Source organism: Schistocerca serialis, chromosome 9 (genome assembly GCF_023864345.2).
Source record: "Schistocerca serialis cubense isolate TAMUIC-IGC-003099 chromosome 9, iqSchSeri2.2, whole genome shotgun sequence".
Taxonomy (NCBI): Eukaryota; Metazoa; Arthropoda; class Insecta; order Orthoptera; family Acrididae; genus Schistocerca; species Schistocerca serialis.
Window position 1 is genome coordinate 302,309,027 of NC_064646.1, and position 18,235 is coordinate 302,327,261.

Here is an 18,235-nt window from a genome sequence, read left to right on the forward strand (position 1 = left end):
CCACCCGGAAGATCTTTTTGCTAAACTGTGCCCGGGAAAATATTTTTCGAAGTTGGATCTAGCCGATGCGTACTTGCAAATACCTGTGGACGACGAATCCCAGCGCGTATTGGTGGTTAACACGCATCTTGGATTGTACCGATTCAAAAGACTGCCGTTCGGGTGTGCATCCGCCCCTGCATTGTTTCAGCAATATTTACAAACTATTTGTGCGTCGGTCCCTACTGCAGCAAACTATCTGGACGATATAGTGATCTCCGGACAGACAGAAGAAGATCATCTTGCGAACCTACGAACATTATTTCACGTCTTGCGACAAAATGGTCTTCGCTTGCGGAAGGACAAATGTGTGTTTTTTGCTCGTGACTTACCATACCTGGGACATGTCATTAATGCCCAAGGCATACATCCGAGTCCAGAGCACCTCCGTGCCATACAAGATTTGCCTTCCCCTCAAAATCTGAAACAGCTACAGAGTGTGTTGGGTAAAATTAACTATTACAATAAATATGTGCGCCATGCCTCATCCATTTCAGCTCCGCTTCATCGCTTACGCCGAAAAGGTGTTCCGTTCGTCTGGACGACGGAATGTGAACGCGCCTTTCGCCAGTTGAAATCGGCGTTGCTTTCTAATACTTGCCTTATGCCATTCGATCCCCAGAAACCCCTTTTGTTGATGGTAGATGCATCGGATTTCGGGATCGGTGCTGTGCTTGCGCACAAAGTTGGCTCCCATGATCGCCCTATTGCCTTTGCGTCCAAATTGCACTCGTCTGCGCAAAGAAATTATTCACAGATAGAGAAAGAAGCTTTGGCTCTCGTGTTTGGTGTTACTAAGTTCCATGATTTCTTGTATGGTCGTCACTTTACCATCATCACAGACCACAAACCTTTGACATCGCTTTTTCATCCGACCAAGCCTGTACCTCCACGTACAGCGCAGAAATTCATTCGCTGGTCTATTTTTCTCTCGCAGTACCGCTACGATATCTTGTATCGGTCCACTGCTAAGCACGGAAACGCCGATGCGTTGTCCCGTTTGCCAGTTGCTGTGGATAAAGCATTCGATTCTTCCGAACTTGCTTGCATGTTCATTGATTCGGAAACCGATGAAGTGGTCGAATCGTTTCCGATTGATTTTCGTCGTGTAGCTACAGCCACGGCTGCTGACCCCGTCCTTGCTACTGTTTTGCGTTTTGTTGCTACGCAATGGCCTTTGTCAAAGTCTCGGATCGAGGATCCGTTGGTTCGCCGATTTTTTGCTCACAAGGAGAGACTTTTTGTTCGACGTGGTGTTTTGTTGTTGCGTTCTGATAATGATCAGTCCCGAGTCGTGGTCCCACGTTCGTTACAGTCCTCTGTCTTACGGCTTCTTCACCAAGGACATTGGGGTATAGTGCGAACGAAAGAACTTGCTCGTCGGCACTGTACTTGGTTCGGAATAGATGCTGCGATTACGAATATGTGTTCTTCTTGCATGGCGTGTGCCGAACAACAATCCGCACAGCCGCGGAAAGTCTTTGCATGGCCAAAAGCCACTTCCCCTTGGCAACGCTTGCACATTGATTTTGCTGGTCCATTCTGGAATGCTCGATGGTTGGTTCTGGTCGATGCCTTCAGTAATTTTCCTTTTGTTGTCCGGATGTCTTCCACGACGTCCTCCGCCACCATCCAAGCGTTGTCTGCTATCTTTTGCAGTGAAGGTCTTCCGCAGACTATTGTTTCCGACAATGGCCCACAATTCATGTCCGCGGAATTTCAGTCATTCTGCCAGGCCAATGGTATTCAACATCTGACATCCGCGCCGTTTTCGCCTCAGTCCAACGGTGCCGCTGAACGATTGGTCCGGACTTTCAAGTCACAGATGTTGAAATTGAAAAAGTCGCATTCTCGGGAGGACGCATTGTTGCTCTTTTTGTCTTCGTATCGCTCTCAGCCCCGAGATGGTCGCTCGCCGGCTGAGTTGCTCCACGGTCGTCCTCATCGCACCTTGCTGTCTTTGCTGCATCCGCCGCATCAGGTTCCTGTGCAGCGGCAGACTCCTGCTTTTGCTCCAGGCGACGTTGTATTTTATCGCAACTATCGAGGATCACGGCGTTGGCTCGCAGGGCGCATTCTTCGCTGCCTCGGCCGCGCGATGTATTTGGTTTTGGGGGCCTCTGGTGAGGTGCGTCGGCATCTCAATCAGCTGCGCCTCTGTCGTCGCACGGGTTCTGCCGCTCCCCGTCTGCTTTCAGCGACGGTGCCGTACGGTCAGCGCCCTGGGGACCCATCTACTGGCTCGCCTCATCCCCAGGTGTTACCGACGATGCCTTCCATTTTGCCCCATGGCGACGCGCCGCCGCAGCAGCCGCCGCCGCCGCCGCCGCCGCCGCCGCCGCAGCCGCCGGTACTCCGGCCGGCGCCGCCCGCATTCGACGCTTCGCTGCAGCCGCCCAGCGCCTCCCAGGGTCACGCGCCGCCGATCGCTTCCCGTGACCAGCTGTCCTCCGCCATGGAACTCTTGCCCGCTCCGGACCACATGACGACATCGCGCGTCGGCTACCCCGATGCAATGGACGTCGACCCTTCGGCCCCTCCTGTCTCTTTACGGGCACATACACCGCATGTTGACGTGCACCCTGGACTAGTTTTTCAGGCGTTTCCTAGCTCCCCTCGGACCGAATGGCCGGGTGCGGGTGGCACAGCCTCGCCTGTTGTTAGGCTCCCCACCTCATCGCATACGTCAACATGGGGTCCTCCCCACGGCGGGCGGAAGCCTTATCTCACGACCGTTCGCCGATTTGCGGGAGAGGAATGTGGTGTCACCGCCAGACACCACACTTGCTAGGTGGTAGATTAAATCGGCCGCGGTCCATTTAGTACATGTCGGACCCGCGTGTCGCCACTGTGTGATCGCAGACCTAGCGCCACCACAAGGCAGGTCTCGTGATACGAACAAGCACTCGTCCCAGTTGTACGGACGACCTAGCTAGCGACTAGATGTACGAAGCCTTTCTCTCTCATTAGCAGAGAGACAGAATAGCCTTCAGCTAAGTTAATGGCTACGAACTAGCAAGGCGCCATTAGCCTTACAATGATTGTAATTAAAGTCTCCTGTGTATAGTCAAGAGCGATGTACCACAATGATTGATTAAAGATAAGTATTAATCCAGCTACGTACTTTTCTTCATAGCATTAATTACGTAGCCTGTTCCAGTACTTCACGCCCGTCTGCGTTAGTCTAGCGTGCATTTTCAGCCATCTCGAACTACAAGGTGTCGGCGCAGCTGCCGACACATCACTCCCTCTACGATTTTTACAATCCACGCTGCCCTCCAATGCTAAATTTGTGATCCCTTGATGCCTCAGAATATGTCCTACCAACCGGTCCCTTCTTCTCGTCAAGTTGTGCCACAAACTCCTCTTCTCCCCAATTCTATTCAGTACCTCCTCATTAGTTATGTGATCTACCCACCTAATCTTCAGCATTCTTCTGTAGCACCACATTTCGAAAGTTTCTATTCTCTTCTTGTCTAAACTATTTATCGTCCATGTTTCACTTCCATACATGGCTACACTCCATACAAATACTTTCAGAAACGACTTCCTGACACTTAAATCTATAATCGATGTTAACAAATTTCTCTTCTTCAGAAACGCTTTCCTTGCCATTGCCAGTCTACATTTTATATCTCCTTTACTTCGACCATCATCAGTTATTTAGCTCCCCAAATAGCAAAACTCCTTTACTACTTTAAGTGTCTCATTTCCTAATCTAATTCCCTCAGCATCACCTGACTTAATTCGACTACATTCCATTATCCTCGTTTTGCTTTTGTTGATGTTCATCTTATATCCTCCTTTCAAGACACTGTCCATTCCGTTCAAAGGCTCTTCCAAGTCGTTTGCTGTCTCTGACAGAATTACAATGTCATCGGCGAACCTCAAAGTTTTTATTTCTTCTACATGGATTTTAATTCCTACTCCGAATTTTTCTTTTGTTTCCCTCACTGCTTGCTCAATATACAGATTGAATAACATCGGGGAGAGGCTACAACCCTGTCTCACTCCCTTCCCAACCACTGGATCCCTTTCATTCCCCCCGACTCTTATAACTGCCATCTGGTTTCTGTACAAATTGTAAATAGCCTTTCGCTCCCTATATTTTACCCCTGCCACCTTTACAATTTGAAAGAGAGTATTCCAGTCAACATTGTCAAAAGCTTTCTCTAAGTCTCCAAATGTTAGAAACGTAGGTTTGCCTTTCCTTAATCTTTCTTCTAAGATAAGTCGTAGGGTCAGTATTGCCTCACGTGTTCCAATATTTCTACGGAATCCACACTGATCTTCCCCGAGGTCGGCTTCTACCAGTTTTTCCATTCGTCTGTAAAGAATTCGTGTTAGTATTTTGCAGTTGTGACTTATTAAACTGATAGTTCGGTAATTTTCACATCTGTCAACACCTGCTTTCTTTGGGTTTGGAGTTATTATATTCTTCTAGAAGTCTGAGGGTATTTCGCCTGTCTCATAGATCTTGCTCACCAGGTGGTAGAGTTTTGTCAGGAGTGGCTCTCCCAAGGCTGTCAGTAGTTCTAATGGAATGTTGTCTACTACAGGGCCTTGTTTCGACTCAGGTCTTTCAGCGCTCTGTCAAACTCTTCACGCAGTATCGTATCACCCATTTCGTCTTCATCTACATCCTCTTCCGTTTCCATAATATTGTCCTCAAGTACATCGCCCTTGTATAGACGCTCTATATACTCCTTCCACCTTTCTGCTTTCCCTTCTTTGCTTAGAACTGGGTTTCCATCTGAGCTCTTGATATTCATACAAGTCGTTCTCTTATCTCCTAAGGTCTCTTTAATTTTCCTGTATGCGGTATCTATCTTACCCCTAGTGAGATAGGCCTCTACATTCTTACATTTGTCCTCTAGCCATCCCTGCTTAGCCATTTTGCACTTCCTGTCAATCTCATTTTTGAGACGTTTGTATTCCTTTTTGCCTGTTTCACTTACTGCATTTTTATATTTTCTCCTTTCATCAATTAAATTCAATATTTCTTCTGTTACCCAAGGTTTTCTACTAGCCCTCGTCTTTTTACCTACTTGCTCCTCTGCTGCCTTCACTGCTTCATCCCTCAGAGCTACCCACTCTTCTTCTACTGTATTTCTTTCCCCCATTGCTGTCAATTGTTCCCTTATGCTCTCTCTGAAACTCTGTACAACCCCTGGTTTAGTCAGTTTATCCAGGTCCCATCTCCTTAAATTCCCACCTTTTTGGAGTTTCTTCAGTTTTAATCTGCAGTTCATAACCAACAGATTATGGTCAGAGTCCACATCTGCCCGTGGAAATGTGTTACAATTTAAAACCTGGTTCCTAAATCTCTGTCTTACCATTATGTAATCTATCTGATACCTTTTAGTACCTCCGGGATTCTTCCACCTTCTTTTATGATTCTTGAACCAAGTGTTAACTATGATTAAGTTATGCTCTGTGCAAAATTCTACGAGGCGGCTTCCTCTTTCATTTCTTACCCCCAATCCATATTCATCTACTATGTTTCCTTCTCTCCCTTTTCCTACTCTCGAATTCTAGTCACCCATAACACATTTCATCAATTTCTTCATCATCTGCAGAGCTAGTTGGCATATAAACTTGTACTACTGTAGTAGGCATGGGCTTTGTGTCTATCTTGGCCACAATAATGCGTTCACTATGCTGTTTGTGGTAGCGTACCCGCACTCCTATTTTTTATTTATTATTAAACCTACTCCTGCATTACCCCTATTTGATTTTGTATTTATAGCCCTGTATTTACATGACCAAAAGTCTTGTCCCTCCTGCCACCGAACTTCATTGATTTCCTCTATATCTAACTTTAACCTATCCATATCCCTTTTTAAATTTTCTAACCTACCTGCTCGATTAAGGGATCTGACATTCCACGCTCCGATCCGTAGAACGCCAGTTTTCTTTCTCCTGATAACGACATCCTCTTGAGTAGTCCCCGCCCGGAGATCCTAATGAGGGACTATTTTTTCTCCGGAATATTTTACCCAAGAGAACGCCATCATCATTTAACCATACAGTAAAGCTACATGCGCTCGGGAAAAATTACGGCTGTAGTTTCCCCTTGCTTTCAGCCGTTCGCAGTACCAGCACAGCATGCCGTTTTGGTTATTGTTACAGGGCCAGAACGGTCAATCATCCAGACTGTTGCCCCTGCAGCTACTGAAAACGCTGGTGCCCCTCTTCAGGAACCACACGTTTGTCTGTCCTCTCAACAGATACCCCTCCGTTGTGGTTGCATCTACGGTACGGCCATCTGTATCGCTGAGGCACGCAAGCCTCCCCACCAACGACAAGGTCCATGGTTCATGGGGAATATTATCGAGTTATTTCCCTGTTCTATATGTATCATTTGTCATTTATCCGCCATTTAACAAGTCATAATTCCAAGTAGAATATGTCTCTTTTCTGTTGTACAAGGACGATAAGGTACCGAAGAGAATCGTCAGAAAATGATTTTATGAAGCTGCTGAGCCTATCCGATAAATGGTGTATGCATGTTGGAAATATCATAGATCCCATTTGCTTCCATGGGGCATCCAATCGTAATTGTTTTCTATGAAACATTTCCCGTCCTGTATAATGCGCTGCATTCACTTGGTCGAATATTCCTCTGATCTGTACCTACTACCGACAATACTCTGTGTGATCTTGATTAGTAGTTGAAGGTTTGAAACAGTGTCGAAATCTTTCCGCAAATGAAGGAAGACAGAAACTACCTTTGCAAGCGCATCTGTTGTTTGTAGTGTATGAACGAAGCCAGTTGTGTTTCACACCGGTAGTTTTTCCCAAACGCAGGCTGATTCTGTGAGAGAAGATGGTTTTCTCTAGAAACATCATAACGTCCGTAGTTACAATAGACTTCATGATGCTCTGCAATTCTGTGCGTTGTGTATGAAGCCTGTTTGCTAAACAAGCTCTCGTGTTTCCAGTTCCTAAAGACTCCTTGCGGTATTTGTCGCGTGATTTGAGTCTTTCTAATGAGCGGCAGTGGGTTATAGGTGATACGTCAGACCAATTACATATATTTCTGTCACTTTATTACGTTGTTGGTGGTTTTTTATGCCTCCTGTCCTGTACACTGTGGAAGCGAACCTCAAGGAAGGAAAAGAGCAATTATTTTCTTTCTATTCGTTGCATCTATGGTTTGTTATTCTAATCCTTTATTCCATGTGCAAGTCTGTGTTTTAATTCTGTATGCCCTGTCTGAGTGTATGAGACATGTGTCTTTCCTCGTGAGTGAAGTGAGTCTTGTAGTCAGCAAGGGCAATCTGGCCAACGCAGGTTGGTTAAGCAGAGAATAGAGACGTTTACCGTGAGGCAGTAGGAGACAGGTGCTTCTATACGATAGTTTACGGAATGGCTGGTATCATTTAGCAATGTTTTTTGGCTGGGTGCACCCCGTCTCTGGCGTCTGGAGTGGCGAGGGCTGGTCAGTGGAATCGCCGTTCATTCTGGTACTAGTTCTTGGTAAGTCAGATTGTGTCTCTTATAAACACTCAGAGATGTCTTTACAGGTATTTTCACATATTTCATTTCTGCTTTATAGTAAGGTTTCAGGTTTGGAATGTTAGGAGAAAGTTTATGTTATTGGTTTTGAATAGAATTCCACATAAGCGCAAGTGTTTCTTATTTCCGCACGAGTGATGCTTCAATTACAGATTGTTTGGTTCTACATGGGGTGATAGACAAAGGAACCTCGTTAAATTAGGACTTTATCAAGTTTTTTCATCCTCCAATTAAAGAGCTCTATTTGTGCTTCATTCAATTAAGGATTTAACGAACTTTGTTTCTGGGTCTTTGTTTCAGACACATTTTCTTGTTATAAATGGTTCAAATGGCTCTGAGCACTTTGGGACTCAACTGCTGAGGTCATTAGTCCCCTAGAACTTAGAACTAGTTAAACCTAACTAACCTAAGGACATCACAAACATCCATACCCGAGGCAGGATTCGAACCTGCGACCGTAGCGGCCTTGCGGTTCCAGACTGCAGCGCCTTTAACCGCACGGCCACTTCGGCCGGCTTCTTGTTATACTTCGATAGGATCGATGCCTTTTGTAGTTTTTCGTAAGTGTGCGTACCTGCATCACTTGTCCAGAAACCTCCTCATGTATCATTAACAAGTGCCTTTTTTGTGTTTAAATAGTCGGGACATTTGTACTTGGCGTGTAGACTAGATCATGTTGAGTGTTTATTCCTGTGCTATTCCGTTAAATTTCCTTTATACTGTGAATACCTTTTTGCGTGGTTCAAGTCTTTTTGTGTTTCTGATTCTCAGTTTAATGTTTTTTCGAGATTTTCATTCGTGACTGGTTTTGTCCGCCCACGAGCTCATGAAATTACGCTGAGGGATGCTATAGCTTTCTATAGTCGACTGCTCTTTCTCTCTTTGATACATATCGAGTACCTGTACGTGTTGTGGCGTTTTATTAACTTTTAATGTTCATCAGTGTAACCAATGTTTGCGATTTTCTTCTCTTTCTAAATCTGTTATCTTTGAGTGAACGAGTCTTTAGTTCCACATTTCATCGTCTTCCTTATGAAACTATGTGTTTTCTTCCTCACACTCACATCATGATACAACGATCCAACTTTTATTTGAAATAAACAGGTGTATATTCTTCGTACTTGCGTGTTTATGGTTAGTCTTATTATGAACACTATTTATTGCCTTGTGGAATGTATTCATTTCGGTTTGTAAAGGACCTGAAAATAAACTTATTTTGTAAAATATTACACAAACCGTAGGTCTTGTGCGTTGCAAATCACGTCCCAACCTGAAATATTCATATGTTACGTGGACTATTCGGAAGTAAAGTCAGATCGGTCACGAAATGGAAACCTCTGTGAAAATTAAAAACAAAAAAATGTTTTGTCTGCGTTACCTACACCTTTCAGCTACTTCTCCACATAGTCGCCGCTCCAACTTCGACTTATGTCGTAGCGTTGTACCAACTTTCCAGTACCCGCGTCACAGAACGCAGTCGCTTGTACTTTCCGACCCTTGTCTACAGCCCGATGCCTATGTCAATATGTTGTATTCATAACCAGCTGTTCGAGTGAGCAGAGACAAAACTTACGGGCAGGCAATTACAGGCTGCATTGTGGATGGTCAAACACTCCCTATCGAAAACGCTGCTCGAGTATCTCCATTGCCCCTGAAGAGAGCGCCCGAGAATTGTCATGTAAAAGCAAATGCATGACAGTTAGGTTATGTCGGCTCCATGACATCAGGCGAAATCCCTCACCAAGCCCTCATACTTGGCGGGAGACAATATTTTCTAGGCATCCTGACACACGCACACTGCGCGCTCTGAAGAACAACTTGACAGGCATACAAGAGACACTGCTCAACACATCTGTCCAAAGACTCATCGAATTTTCACTGTGGTTTCCATTTCGAGCCCGACCTATCCTTAGTGTTCTAATATCCCTAGTATTAATGTACTAAGTACTTAGCTTAAATATAGATAGAAAATATGGGATTTCGGTTGTGTAAATTAAATTTTTATCATCAAGTTCCCTTCCATTAGGAACGTGTGTGCACTCAACGACTTTGATATTACTTTCAAATGATAGAGCACAGCAATCAATCGACCTTTGCTTTCAGTTTTTTTTAAACAAATCTAGATTTTGGCTTGTACCTAGCCATTATCAATGCAGTATTTTATGGTATCAATGCGTCTCCTAGTACCCTAGTCTGTCACAATTCGTTCAAGAGTACTGTGACAGAAGCCCGAACAAAAGTGACTGACGTATTATGACATGCATTGATACCATGAAATAGTTCATTGATAGTGGCTAGGCGCTATCCGAAATCAATATTTGCCTAAAAAACCTGAAAGAAGACGACGACTGATTGCTGTGTCTATCATTTGAAAGTTAAATTTTTATGTTGACAAAACTTTATTTATGGGAAGAGATAGTGAAATTTTCCCCTAATAGTAACCAGCTATGAATACTCTTAGTCGGAACATTTGCATCAGAAACGGGAAAAACTGACATAAATTTTCTCGTAAAGGATGCGGTATTTCCAGTAGGCTGGAATACACGAAGATGTAAGGATAAACTACAAAACTGGATTTCAAAGGCTATCATAATTACACTACTGGCCATTAAAATTGCTACACCACGAAGATGACATGCTACAGACGCGAAATTTAACCGACAGGAAAAATATGCTGTGATATGCAAATGGTTAGCTTTTCAGAGCATTCACACAAGGTTGGCGACGCCTGCAACGTGAGACACTTACAACGCGCTGACATGAGGAAAGTTTCCCACCGATTTCTCATACACGAACAGCAGTTGACCGGCGCTGCCTGGTGAAACGTTGTTGTGATGCCTCGTGTAAGGAGGAGAAATGGGTACATTCACCTTTCCGACTTCGATAAAAGTCGGATTGTAGCCTATCGCGACTGTGGTTTATCGTATCGGGACATTGTTGCTCGCGCTGGTCGAGATCCAATAACTGTTAGCAGAATATGGAATGGGTGGGTTCACGAGGGTAATACGGAACGCCGTGCTGGATCCCAACGCCTTCGTATCACTAGCAGTCGAGATGATAGGCATCGTATCCGTACGGCTGTAACGGATCGTGCAGCCACGTCTCGATCCCTGAGTCAACAAATGAGGACGTTTGCAAGACATCTACCATCTGGATGAACAGTTGGACGACGTTTGGAGCAGCATTGACTATGAGCACGGAGACCATGGCTCCGGTTACCCTTGATGCTGCACCACAGACTGGAGTGCCTGGGATGGTGTACTCAACGACGAACCTGAGTGCACGAATGGCTAAACGTCATTTTTTCGGATGAATCCAGGTTCTGTTTACAGCATCATGATGGTCGTATCCGTGTTTGTCGACATCGCGGTGAACGCACATTGGAAGCGTGTATTCGTCATCGTCATATTGTCGTATCACCCGGCGTGATGGTATGGGGTGCCATTGGTTACACGGCTCGGTCACTTCTTGTTCGCATTGACGGCACTTTGAACAGTGGACGTTACATTTCATGTCTGTTACGACCCGTGGATCTACCATTCATTCGATCCCTGAGAAATCCTACATTTCAGCAGGATAATGCACGACCGCATGTTACAGGTATTGTTCTGGCCTTTCTGGATACAGAAAAACTTCTACTGCTGCCCTGGCCAGCACATTGTCCAGATCTCTCACCAATTGAAAACGTCTGGTCAATGGTGGCCGAGCAACTGGCTCGTCACAATACGCCAGTCACTACTCTTGACGAACTGTTGTATCGTGTTGAAGCTGCATGGGCAGCTGTACCTGTACACGCCATCCAAGCTCTGTTTGACTCAATGCCCAGGCGTATCAAGGCCGTTATTACGGCCAGAGGTGGTTGTTCAGGGTACTGATTTCTCAGGATCTATGGACCCAAATTTCGTGAAACACATGTCAGTACTAGTGTAATATATTTGTCCAATGAATACCCGTTTATCATCTGCATTTCTTCTTGGTGTAGCAATTTTAATGACCAGTAATGTACAAATATGGACCACAGCGCCTATCTTGCTGTAATAAGCGGTACCAGAGCACATGGAGATTATATTTCGTGGTACAGATGCGGGACAGCGGCAGACAGCAGCGCGGCGAGGCGCGGAGTTAATGGAGGCGCCTAATTCGTTGTGACAGGCGGGACGCGGCGCAGGCGGCCGTCGTATGCGCCGACGCTGGAGTGCTTTAGTGGGCTGGCGCGACCGGCGCTGTTTATGAGGAAGTATCGGGTTTCGCCGCGCGCGGATTCCCACAGGAAAGCTCAATCAAAGTTGTCCGGCGGGTCACCGCCGTAGCAATCAGAGGTCGCCCGGGCACATCAGCCCCAGGCCCAACAAGTGGGAGATGCTGACGTCGCCACCGCCAAACAAAACTCTTTCCGCTGCAGGCACCAGGGCGTCATCGTGTCGCGAACGACTACAGCAAAATGAAGATACTCTCAACAACTGCTTTATTTCGTGTGGCACACAATGCTTACTATGTTTGTGAGCCATTGGAATCGGTTTCCACACACACACTAAAATTTCAGCACAATGAAGGCGGTTTACAGTAAACTTGAAACTGACATGAAGTTATTGGGAGGGCTGGTAAGTGGAATCGCCGTTCTTAGTAAGTCAGGTTGTGTCTCTCGTAAACACTCCGAGAATTCTGTGCAGGTATTTTCACATAATTTATTTTTGTTTTATAATAAGGTTTCAGGTGTGGAATGTTAGGCGAAAGTTCAAGACCTCAGAAGAAGAAACGTTGGAATTCGACAAAGGCAGTATCGTGGTGGTTTATCATTCCACGATACCGCTGTTCGCACTGTGAAAAATCCCAAAAATGTTATTCAAATGTGGAATCGATGGATTGAGGAAGGCCATGTTCGACGAAATGCAGCATCTCAACGCCCGCACGCAACTAGCACCCGAGAGGGCAGCAGATGCAAAGACTGACAAATTACTTGTTGGCTTCAGTCTCGGGTTCTTCGGCCGACGTTCGTCTCATGATTTTTCTGACGTTTCGCCAGCAGGAGTGGCTGGCATTGTCAGGGCTTCACCCTCCATTGCTGGTGGTGGACTGGAGTCGAGTTACATGTACCTGGAGTGTCAACGCCCGAGGGCTCTTCCGTGGTCATTACCTCTGCGATTGTTCCCTTGCTACCTGCAACGGTCGTTTGCTGCATCACAGGAATCCAGGATCCGTTCATCTTGAGACTTTCTTCTTTCTTGCTGAAGCTGTTGCCATGTTTGTGTATTTCTATAATTTGATTAATAATCAGCATTAGCGACCAGGGTATTCCGGCACTAGAAGTTATCCTCATTCTGCCAACGGTCTTGTCAAAGAGGGCAGGAGAGCGGACAGAGGTTCAGGTTACTCTCTTACCTTGGGGTGGGAAACTGCCCCTAAAACGAAAAAATCAGCAATGATGAACGGAATGAGGATGCAGAAGGCAATGGAAACCACTGCATTAAAGTCACATAACATGTATCCACAGGACATGTGGCCAGTAGTTGAAAAAGTGTCAACATGATCTTTACATTGGAAAAACAAATTCCGGAATAGTCCCAAATTCGGAGCTCCGGGAGGGGACTGCCAAGGGGGAGGTGACCAGGAGAAAAATATGGAATAACTAACAAAATGATAACGTTCTACGACTCGAGACGTGGAGTATCAGAAGCTTCGGCGTGATAGGGAAGCTAGAAACGTGAAAGGGCTCAGTACAGATATAGTTGGGGTCAGTGAAGCGAAATGGAACGAAAACGTGGATTTATGGTCAGATGAGCATAGTGTAATATCAACAGCTGCAGAAATATGATATAACGGGCGTATATATATGGTATAATGATATAACGGGCGTAGGATTCAGTATGACTGGGAAGGTAGGGCAGAGAGTCTGTTACAGTCAGGGTTACTCTTATCATAATCGACAGCAAACCAACACCAAAAAGGAAAGTTCAGGTATACACGCCGGTGTCTCAGGCTGAAGATGAAGAGAGAGAGAGGAAGTGTATGAAGATACTGAAAGGATAATACAGCACGTAAACGGAGATGAATATCTAATAGTCGTGAGGGATTGAAATGTAGTTATAGGGGAAAGAGTAGAAGAAATGGCTATAGGACAATATAGGTTTTGGACAAGGACTGAAAGAGTAGAAACACTAATTGAGTTCTGTAATAAATCTCAGCTGGTAGTAGCGAATATTCTGTTCAAGAATCACAAGCTGGTGAGGTATCATTGGAAAAGGCTGGTTGATACGGGAAGATTCCATCGTGGTCAGACAGAGATTCCGAAATCAGATACTGGATTGTAAAGCGGTGCCCAGGAGCATATGTAGTCTCAGATCGCAATGTAGCAGTGATGCAGAGTAGGCTGAAGCTTAAGAGATTAGTCACGAAGAAACAATATGCAAAAAAGTGGGGTACGGAAGTACTAAGGAACTACGAGATACGCTTGAAGTTCTCTAAGGCTATAGATGCAGCAATAGGGAATAGCACAGTAAGTAGTTCAGTTGAAGAGAAATGGACATCTCTAAAAAGGGCAATCACAAAAGTTGGAAATATGAACATAGGTAAAAGGAAAGGTAACAGCGGAGAAACCATGGATAACAGGTGAAATACTTCAGTTGATCGATGAAGGATGGAAGTACAAAAATATTCAGGAAAATTCGGCAGTACAGAAATACAAGTCACTGAGGAACGAAGTAAATGGGAAGTGTTGGTAAGCTAAGACGAAATGGCTGCATGAAAAATGTGAAGAAATCGAAAACAAATGATAATCGAAGGGCCGACTCATCATGTAGCAAAGTCAAAATAACCTTCGGTGAAATTAAAGGCAAAGCTGGTGACATTAAGAGTGCAACGAGAAGTCTACCGTTAAATGCAGCGGAGAGACGGATGGGTGGGAAGAGTACATTGAAGGCTTGTATCATGCGGAAGATTTGTGAGATGTGACAGAAGAAGAAATAGGAGTCGATTTAGAAGAGATATGGGGTCTAAGATTAGAATCAGAATTCAAATGAGCTTTGGAATACTTAAGATCAAATAAAGCACAAGGGATGGATAACATTCCATCAGAATTTCTAAAATCATTGGGGAAAGTGGCAACAAAACGACTATTCAATTAGGGTGTAGTCTGTATGAGTCTGGCGACGTACCATCTGACTTTCGGAAAAATATCATTCACACAGTTCCGGAGACTGCTAGAATTTTTGCACAGTCAGTTTAACAACTCCTGCAACTAAGTTGCTGACCAGAATAATATACAGATGAATGGAGAAGAAAATTGAGAATGTGGTAGATGACGATTAGGGGTTGCCATTACGAAAACCAAAGGCACCGGAGAGGCATTTCTGACATTGGGATTGATAATGGAAGCAAGACTAAAGAAAAATCAAGACACGTTACAGGATTTGTCGACCTGGAAAAAGCGTTCAACAATGTAAAGTGGTGCAAGATATTTGTAATTTTGAAAAAAAATAGGAGTAACCTATAGAGAGAGATGGGTAATATACAATATGTACAAGAGTCAAGAGGGAATAATAAGAGTGGACGACCTAAAACGAAATGCTTGGGTTAAAAAGTCTCCCGCCCCTAATGTTCAATCTGTAAATCGAAAAGCAATGATGAGGTTCATGAGTGGAATTAAAATTCAAGGTGGAAGAATATTGTTGATACGATTCGTTGATGACATTGCTATCCTGAGTGAAAGTGAAGAAGAATTACAAGATACGCTGAATGGAATGAACAGTCCAATGAGTACAAAATATGGAATGAGAGTAAATTGAAGAAAGACGAAAGTAGTGAGAAGTTTCAGAAATGAGAACAGCAAGAAAGTTAACATCATGACTGATGTTCATAAAGTAGATGACGTTAAGGAATCCTACTACCTAGGCAGAGAAATGACCAGTGATGGACGGAGCAAGGAGGACATCAAAAGCAGCATAGCGTTGGCAAAGATGGTATTCCTGGCCAAGACAAGGCACTAGTATCAAATATAGGCCTTAATTTGAGGAAGAAATTTCTAAGAATGTACGTTTAGAGCACAGCACTGTGTAGTAGTGAAACATGGACTTGTGGTAAAGTGGAGCAGAAGAAAATTTAAGTATTTGAGGTGTGGTGCTACAGAACAATGTTGATAAGTAGGTGGATTGATAAGATAAGGAGTGAGGAGGTTCTGAGCATAATCGGATAGGAAAGGCGTATGTGAAAAACACTGATAAGGAGAAGGGACAGAATGATAGGACATCTGTTAAGACATGAGGAAATTACTTCCATGGTCCTAGAGGGAGCTGTAGAGGGCAAAAACTGTAGAAGAAGGCAGAGATTGGAATACATCCGGCAAATAATTGAGGACGTAGCTTGCAAATGCTACTATGTGATGAAGAGGTTAGAGCAGGAGAGGAAATCGTGAAGGGCCAAATCAAACCAGTCAGAAGAGTGATGACTCAAAAACATTGCTTCCCTGAGCAAGCAGGTGTGACAGCTCTTCTCTACGGCAAGAACTTCCGTGTCGGTGAATTTCAATATGTGTCTGGTCTCACACAGCGCGTGGTCTGCCAGAGCCCATTCCTGCAACTGCCCAAACCTGTAATGTCGCTTTTGTTCGGTGATCCTGGTGTTGACTGATCCTCTAGTCATTCCAAAACCGAGCAAGGTGGCGCAGTGGATAGCACACTGGTCTCGCATTCAGGAGGAAGACGATTTAAGCCCGCGTGTGGCCATCCCGATTTAGGTTTTCCGTTGTTTTCCTTAATCGCTTCAAGCAAATGTCGGGACGGTTCCTTTGAAAGCCTATGGCCGACTTTCCTAATCCGATTGGTCGAATGACCTCACTGTTTGGTTCCATCCCCCAAATCAACCAGCCATTCAATCGTTCCAACATAGTCGTTTCCACATGTACATGGTATGCAGTATATCCCGACACTGCAAGTCGGTCCCTTTGCTCCTTTGCTGGTCTGAGACACTCTTTGATCTTCTTTATCGGTTCATAAATAGTATTTACGTTGTGTGTGCGCAATATACGGCCTATTCTGTCAGTCACTCTGGGACTGTATCGCAGAAAGGTCGTACCCTTAGATTTCTTTTCCCGATGTATCACTTCGCCAAGTGTTTGATTCTGTGACACTTCTTATGCACCAAATGCTCCTCAGAACGCTTACGAGGTGTTGCTTCTCGTGGTTGCGTTGACTCACATATTCATCTTTCTCGCAAGTGTATTAATCTTGCCTCTTTTTTGGCTCAGTTGGTGACTTGGCAATTTGTGCAGATATCGTTCAGCGTGTGTCACATTTCGATACACGCTGCCTTTCAGGTTTTTACCACCCCTTGTATGTATATATGCATGTATGTATGTATTAAAAAGGGGACCTAGAAACGACGGCTTCGTCCCGCCGTAGCCCTCAGTGGTACACAAGCCCACAACAGGCTACAGCAATCAACCCACCCCACACAGAACCCAGTGTTATTGTGAGGTTCGGACATGGGTGCGTGTTTTTGTCTTTAGGGTAATTTAGGTTAAGTAGTGTGTAAACTGAGAGACTGATGACCTTAGCAGTTAAGTCCAATAAGATTTCACACACATTTGAACTTTTTTTTTTTCAAATGTTTGCCACAGCAGAGGTATTCATTGCGGGCCATATCAAACCAGTCAGAAGACTGACGACTCTAAAATAAATAAATGAAAGAAAAACCAAATAAACAAAATGAAATTAAAAACAAGAGATCTGTTAAAGCTACCGCTCACGAGAGGCGTTATATTCGGGTTCGAGTCCCATTAGCGCTCGAATTTCCTACTTTTCCCATTGATTTATATCAGTATCCACTAGCAGTAGTTGTCTGTCTTTCCATCAATTCAAAATTAATTTTGTTTCTAGCGTTTCACAGAAGACACAGTAGACATCTTCAGTGGTGCTTCTGCTCCCATCGGCTCGTACTCCCGACAGGTCGGACGTCGAAGAGCGATATACATACCATGGAAATAGGCGTGATCGCTTCAGTCCGGAACCGGGCTGCTGCTACGGTCGCAGTTTCGAATCCTGCCTCGGGCATGGATGAGTGTGATGTCCTTAGGTTAGTTAGGTTTAAGTAGTTCTAAGTCTAGGGGACTGGTGACCTCAGATGTTCAGTCCCATAGTGCTTAGAGCCATTTAAACCATTGCCACTTGCCAAGGATAAAGCTATAGAACTGTGACAGATAAACACATCTACGGATTCTATAGAGTTACTATCAAAATATGGCGTCCTCTTTTCTTCTAAAATTGTCTGCATACCTATGTGTTTCGATGACTTCTTTATAAAGCCGTGGATATTAGTTCGCCATTGCCGATAGAATTTTGGTTTCGGAGGACTTCATTTCGAGGTCCCCGACTTACGAGCATGGTCTGCAGCAGCTGATTTTTCCACTTTCCTTAGTCGACAAAGACCTTGGTATTCCTTCAGAAGTGCATTCATGCTTCTCTTAATTTTTCAATGTGGGTAGCACTATCATGCATGAGGCTTTATATATCCTCCATGCCGACAGAGGAAGGCGTTTGTCCTTCGTGGATGTCAGGGCCTGACTCATTTTTTTTTTTGCTGGTCTAAGATCAGGTCGGATATTACTTTTTCATAAAAACTTACCCACCTGAGCAGTTACGTTTCTACTAAAAGAGAGAAAAACTCTCCAATAATCTTATTTCAA